We start from the raw sequence: 7,807 nt of genomic DNA, 5'->3' as shown, positions 1-7,807 counted from the left end.
CAGTGGGCAGACACTCCAACTCTTGCAATCGGAGGGTGAGATAGAATAAACCAGCATGGGTTTTGGTCCTGAAACTGGAAGTGGAACTCTAATTTATTCTATGGATGATAAATGTGCCCCCCGGGCTGAGGCAAGTAGTGGATAAAACTCTGAGGTATAAACATCAAGTTGGTTAGACGCTTTTGCTGTCTGTGAAGACTGTATGTGATCTGATGGCTAAGGATGTTAATGCACCTGGGTGTGCTCTCTGGCACTGAGGCCAGCAGGTGCTGGACAGTCCCACCCGCACCATCAAACTCCTGCACCCTCACCCCAGACAACACGGGCCGCATCTGGGCTGTGCACTGGGGGCAATACCCGGCCTGTGACAACGCCTAACCTGCATCAGCTTCTGAAAGGACCCCTCCAAAATTTCCTGACACAGCGAGGACCCTGGCTACTGCCTAGTTTACTTGCAAAGAGGTGAACTATACACACAGCACGCTGCTCTGAAAATGCAGTATGCTTCACCTTTGCAGGCAGTGGTGGCGTGCACGCAGGCACTCAGTGCTGAGCAGCTGACTAATAAGTCCTTGCTCACTTATTAGCTCCCTCGCAGACATACCGAGGATCAGAGCAAATGAAGGCAGGATTTAAGCCAGCATCACATCAGGACTCAGCATCACACCAGAGCCTGGGTGCCTGCGCGCTCCACCTAAGCCAATGAGTGTAATTTGAGTAAGGAATGTAAAGTATCATTTCAAAATGCGAGTGTCAGAAAACACAGGGCTAGCCAACGAGCAGCAGAGGGGAGGTGCATCACCCCCGCTTCTTCCTCCTCGGTTCTGTGCTCTGTCTCTGGTGGGACCTGATTGAGCAACACTCGCTTACAGCTATATGGGGAAACCAAACTGGGTCAGGAACCCGGCTCATGCACCAGCGTGCAGCTGTCCAATAACTAAAGTTACTAGGCTGCATCCACCCCAGGCAGCAGTTGCCCAGGCAATGCCCAGGCACACTGCGGGGGCAGCACCCACCAAGTAGGCAGCAGTCTGGGGGATGGAAGGAGCAGAGCTGCACGGGCACAACCCAGGCCATGGCGCCTGCCCTCGGGCTGTTTGATTTACGGGTGCCAGCCAAGGATGCGAGCGCATCGTGGGGATGGGAGTGCAATCTGCAGGGCACTATTAGCGAGAGGGAGTGTTACAGCCCCGTAACCCTCCTGCCTCTGGCCCCTGAGCCTCTTGCGAGTCCGTCCTGAAGAAGAGAAAATGTTCATCTCAACATTTTCAAGGAAGCAAGCAAAATGTCTTCAACTTTTTAATACACTCCAACCTGGCTTTGTTAGTTGTGTGCTGCTGGCACAAGGTATGTTTTACAAAGAAACATTATTTAAAAAAATAGCAATAAACCTATCCTAATTAGTCATCTTACATTTATTAAAGCCACTTTCTGAATAAATTGCATTTTAAGCATGATAGAATATCAGACTTCAGGGGAAAAAAAAGTTTAAATTAACCAAATACCTTGCAAAACTCAGTGATGACTTTTATGACTCTCTGGGAATGAAAACAACTAAACCTCTTTTTTTCCCCTGTTATAAGCCAAAGTTCAAAAATTGGAGCAAGGTCACTTTTAAACAGACACATTCCACCCGATCATCGTTTAGGTGAAACAAAATGTGAAAGTCACCGCAGATTTATGCAGTAGCCACCAATGAAATTCTATTCGATATAAATCAATGAAATTGGATCTATTCAGATTGATGGGGATAGAGGTCAGGGAAGCATGCCCGTTCCTCAGCAGTCAAAGTGACAGATTGTGTAGGTTTTCCACAAATCTGACGTGGTTTCTTAATTAGAAACATAAAGGAAGCGGATATACAAATCCCACTGGTATCCGGTGGAAATGAGAAGAGAATGCCAAATGATAAACCAATATTTATAGGGGATTGTTTCCAAGAATTTATTACATTGTTTTTCCATTTAATTACCTTGAACTGGTCCTATAGAAATACTATAAAGAATATAAATGTGCTCTTCTTTTAACAAAATAGCAAATTCCTGTTTAAAATGAGCTAATTAGTCTTACTAAATACATTTGAGATCTGCTGTGAAATCCCAGGGCTTAGTCTGCTTACAGCATAATCACCTTAGCTGACATCTCTCAATGGAAAAGTCTAACCTTTATGGGGCACTGGGAAAGACGATCTCATATATTATTCTAACGTTTACAAATCTCTAAGGCAGCTGGATCCATTTTTAGAATAAAATCATACATATTGTATGATTTGTGGTTCATTATTTGCATTGAAGAAATTAATTGTGTGTTTGTAAAAGAAGGAAGCAAGCAGCAAGAAAACTTTGCCACAAAAATCATCTTGACAAATTCCTGTTTAAAATGAGCTAATTAGTCTTACTAAATACATTTGAGATCTGCTGTGAAATCCCAGGGCTTAGTCTGCTTACAGCATAATCACCTTAGCTGACATCTCTCAATGGAAAAGTCTAACCTTTATGGGGCACTGGGAAAGACGATCTCATATATTATTCTAACGTTTACAAATCTCTAAGGCAGCTGGATCCATTTTTAGAATAAAATCATACATATTGTATGATTTGTGGTTCATTATTTGCATTGAAGAAATTAATTGTGTGTTTGTAAAAGAAGGAAGCAAGCAGCAAGAAAACTTTGTAGAAAAAGGCATCAGGAACCACAACTATTGGGAAGGCTTCCAGGAGGAAAAAGGACTTTGCCAAAGCCAGAAAGATTTATCTTCTTTTTTTTTTTTTTAGTTGTTTGTTTGTTTGTTTTTTTTTTCCTAGCAGCATCCAGAATTAAACAGGGGCAAATATGTACTATTTCCTCTTGGTCAGATCCTTGAACCAGATTCTGTTTTGATTTTAACTTAAAAAAAGCCATCTTGGGACACTGCTGGAATCAACACCTACTTTGAAATCAGAAATAGTAGTCAGGAGCTACTATGCCAGACCAATAAAAGTGTAACAGTACATATGAAAACAGACAAACACTGTGAGGCAGCAGAAGATAGGGTATATTTCCTGCAGAAAGAAGTAGGGTCAGGCATTTTTCCAAGTACTATTATTTTTAAAAAATACTCTGTACTACAATAACACTGAAGAGTTTTATTCCTAGATCTGTCTCATTTAAAAAAATTATCATCCCTCCTCCCGAAGAATTTAACGCCAAATTTACAAAAAACATTGAACTTCATATGTCCTATTAAAATTCGTATGTCTGACAAGCACAAACATATTTGCAAACCTCGGATTTTCAATCAAATTTAAACAAAAGGAGTGGATAGATATAGATTGGCAAGACACTATAAATGAATATGAGCTATCAATAGTCAGTGACACTTCATATTTGTCTAGTTTTCCATAGGCAGCAGGTAAAATGAAGATCTGCATGTGGCTGTAGGGAATGGGGTTGTGGACAGAGGTCCTGCTCACGCTGCGGGACAGCGAGGGAGAGAGCTTGGCAGCGTCTGTCTGAAAATTTACCAAGTGGGTAATGGAAGCTGGAGTCAATCCTTTATACTGAACGACAGGCAGGATGAAGATAAAGTTTTGAAAGGTTTTAAGAACTGAGACAAAGGAGCTTATTTTTGAAATGATAAAGAGGGAGCCAGGGAAGCATTACAAAGAGAAGCGTCACAGTCAAAGCAACAAGGCAGAAAGATGACCCATGCTCGATGGAAGCGAAGGGCAAGACTGCATTTATCAAAACTAGAAAAAGTGTGTAGAGAAATCAAGATAGAGACAATGAAAGCCACAGGGTAAGCTTTAGCTGTGCAGTTAGATAGGAAAGGCCATGTCTTAGAGATGCTAGGTAGACTTCAACCCTTTTTTCTCCCCGCAACCTCACTCCTCTTTCCAGGTGTGAAAACTTTGAAAGATGTGGGAAGGTATTTGTTGGTTAGGTGGAGTGACAGACATGTGGTCCTGTTATCTGCATCTGCAGATGATGGAGTGGAGGATTAGAGGCTGGGAGACTGGTATGCCACTTCCTAGTATAAAGGGAACTAGATAGCTCAGCTACATATGGATCCCCAGTGAACAGAACCCGGTTACAACCAGAGAACAATTTTTTGTCTGCCTTCACCAGACGCACACTTACCTGATGCTATTTTATTACACAAAATATGCCAGACTGTTTTCTGGCTTTGCACAGCACAGCTCATGTCCATGCAGCTGTACCCTCCCTCTCTTTCCTCCAAGAGGGTACTCTCGTCCATGCTGGCTCTTGGAACAGTCCCTTGGCCGTCCTGTTCCCCAAACTGTTGGGGTTGCCCTTTCCATGGGTATCCTTCCATGGAGAAATGATGGTTGTCACAGCCCAAACCATGCTAGAAAGTGTGCTACCAGTTACGCCATATGACTGACTGCACAGCGGTGCTGCGTCTGGTTTAGTTTACTAGAAGTTGTAAAGACTAATTTAGTTTATCAGACTAGTGCGATTTCACTAGAGCCAACCTGAAAGCGTCCCTATTGCTGGGGGAGTGGAGGGGGTAGAAGGAAATGTGTAGTGGGGGGTGTTTGCAAAAGAAACCTCCTGAACAAATCCCAAGCTTAACTAACTCACATAATATCAAGAAACATTACCAAAAGCCTCCTCCACTGCATATTTACTACTAGTAGGAAAAATTTTGCAAGGGGCAATTTTCTGCATTAAGCTGTGGACCTGGCTTTCCGTCCACTGCAGGCTGCGGGGCTGGTCAGATCCATTTTACCTGTTATATAGCACTTCGTGCATATTAATCAATCATCCTAGCACTAGGGAGACGCAAGCAAGCACACCGCCTGTTTTACCAGGAAAATTAGGGCCAGCTTGTTTCACGAAGCTGTATGCTCAGTGCAAAAGTCCCACCTTAAAGCTCTCCTGATTATTAGTATTTATTACCTGCACCACGGTCCAGCCTATGCACCCCGAGCCTCAGCTGTATGAGGTGCTATATATAAAACCAGAACAAAAAGATGTTCCCATGCTCCAATGAGCTTATTCTGATCTGGCTGCTTAGCAATATTGAAATGCTTTGTTGAATATTAAGATTGAATAAACAGACAAGGTATATGGCATGTACTCAAATATTTTTAAATTAAAATTTCTGACCCAAATGACCACTGAAAGGTAGAAGCTGTCATTCTGAGAAATGCATAGAGGTAGGCGTCATCTTTTACGAAGCAGAACCTGACACGCTTTCAAAGCGCTGGCACCAAAAGTAAGAGAGACTTGGGGACAATTTTTGGCATAAACCTTAAGGAAAACTGCCTAAACACTGGAAGAAACTGAAAAGTTTACACCTTTTTGACAATTTAAACTAACCTATAGTGCTTCAGGGTATTTTCCTTTAGAATAAGTATTCTGTCTTATATGGCACTGTACAGTACATACAGCAGAGGATACCATTTTTGAGAAAGAAAATAAGCCTCATGACACAAATCCTGCTCACCACACTTAAGCAAACATTCTTCATATTGAATCCAATAGGGCAACTTATGAAAAGCAGAGAAGAGAATTTGGTCCATTATGTGGCTATCAGATTTAAATTACACCAATAACTGAGATGCATGGGGTATCAGTGACAGGAATACTGGACCCGGAGTGTATGATTACTCAATTACTCCAATGTCCGTTGGATGCTTAAAGGCTAAAACAATTTTGGGTTCCTTCCAGTCAGTGCATATCACTGTCAGCTCTTCAGATAGTTTACCTTTCCCAAGAAGCTTTTGCTTACCTTATCACCTTCCCAGATCTGCTGCCTGCATTCTCCAATTACTGCACTTAACTGCAAGCCACGTTACATATACTTTACACTTCATCTTTATCTGTTCCATTTCGGTGATGTGATATTAGGCAAACATCTTAAACTTACAGCACTGGGCTTTAAGTCACTGACATTTTAGATTTGTTTCCCCCAAAGCTTTCAGTTTTAGCAGGAGCTCAAATGGAGCACTGAGAAAGCGGAGCAGGGAGCCGTAGCCACAAATGTGGAGGCAGTTTGGCAAATCAAAGTATTCTTAAAATGCAAGACAAAAAGGGGCAAAAATCTGCAATACTCTAGTTCTGACTCATGAAGGAGATCACAAAATTGAAAGTTGAAAAGAGAGCTGAAACAGAAGATAATCTAAATCAAAAAGGAGAAACGTGTGAAGCAAGGGGTCTAATTAACCCAAGTTAAAAGAAATCTATAAAAGAGAATACATTAGCTGGAAATATTTCTTATTACTGCTGTTATTTCTATTTAAAAAATCTTAAAGGAAAACAGCTATTCACAGAGTGAGCCAGGAATAAAACATTAAACAGTTTTATCTGATTTAGGTTTACCGTGCAGTACCACTATTGGAAATGTAATGTGTCATTCAGGGAAATAACAGCCAACCCATCGATCGCTCGTAAAAGGAACGCGGTTAATACTTAATATCCAAAATCGAAATGTTTGTTCGTTCTAATTTCTGACATGGGTCTGAAACTTGCTCCTGTGTGCTGATAAAATGAATTCATAACCAAGTGGCTTCTGCTTCCGTCAATTACACATTTTGAGCATCAGTCATCATTTCTTATAAATGCTTACTAATATTTTCCTCCATTTGATGTTTCTCTGAACACTTTTCTGCTCCAAAACTAAAGGAACAGTTTTGTAACAATTTTGTAACAGTTTTATGCAAATAAAAAATTTCATCAAAGACAAGTGAGACACATTTATCACAGCCAATATATGCAGAAAACTCATATATAGGAATGAAAACTCAATAATAGGAAACAGTAAGAAAATCAGCAATGACTACAAAATAAACTATTAAACTGCCTTTCTTATATTTTTAATATTAAAATACAGTTGTAACATGAGATAATAACAGACACATTGAAAATGCTGCCTAAATAAAGTGGGGATCTCCACATAACTTCAGCGTATTTCTAATCCTTATGCTTTCAGGGTGACAGCTCAGGCCCACAAAGCTATTCAAGGAGGGCTAGAAACCTAAATACCTCTTCAGAGCCAGGCTACAGTCAGAACTGGGTCTCTGAAAGAGACTTTACAGGCACCAAATGCACTGATTTAAAACCATCTTTGGGTTACTGACATCTTCTTCAGGGAAGCACCTAAGCATTCCCTGGACTGTAAGCAAATGCGTAAATGCTGCTGACTGAAAAAAAGTGCTTTCTTGAGAGGGCACAATCGGCACTACTGGTTGCTTAGCAGCTCTGTAAATCATATTTTTCCTGGAGGTGACCCTATTTAAAATTAAAGGCATGAGATTTTAAAATATCAAGTCCAAGTCACACACACATACCCCACCCATCTGTACATAAAACTAAATCATGTAAATTCATGGAGTGCCTTGCTCAATAAGGCCATATAAACACACTCCATTACTCACAATTTAAGAAAAAAACCCCTCTCTAGATAGTTATATTAATCATTGATTGGAACTTTGCAGATTTCAGAGCTAGTAACCCAAAACCTGCCTCAAATTAGAAAAAAATGGATGCGGTACTAGTTAACGTTAAGGTGGAATTCTTCTGATTGAACTATTTATCTGGTAGTGTTTCAGATAATTAAACTGAGCTCTGAGTAATACGAAAGGGTATAGTTATGGTCAGTTTTTATCTTCTAGCACTGCAGGGCTGTTGGGACTTGAAAATTATATGCAGGCAGGTTTGGAATGGGTCCAAGGTAGACCACACCGGACTAAGTAACATCTGGTGTATAGGGCTTAGGTTTTTTAAAAGTGTGTCTGGACAGCTGTAAAATAGAAATGACATACATCTCTGACTAAAGGCTGTATGTAAAGTTGGCAGCGAG

Source organism: Pygoscelis adeliae, unplaced genomic scaffold, assembly GCF_000699105.1.
Source record: "Pygoscelis adeliae isolate BGI_AS28 unplaced genomic scaffold, ASM69910v1 Scaffold174, whole genome shotgun sequence".
In the NCBI taxonomy this organism is placed as follows: domain Eukaryota; kingdom Metazoa; phylum Chordata; class Aves; order Sphenisciformes; family Spheniscidae; genus Pygoscelis; species Pygoscelis adeliae.
This window is presented reverse-complemented; position numbering follows the sequence as displayed.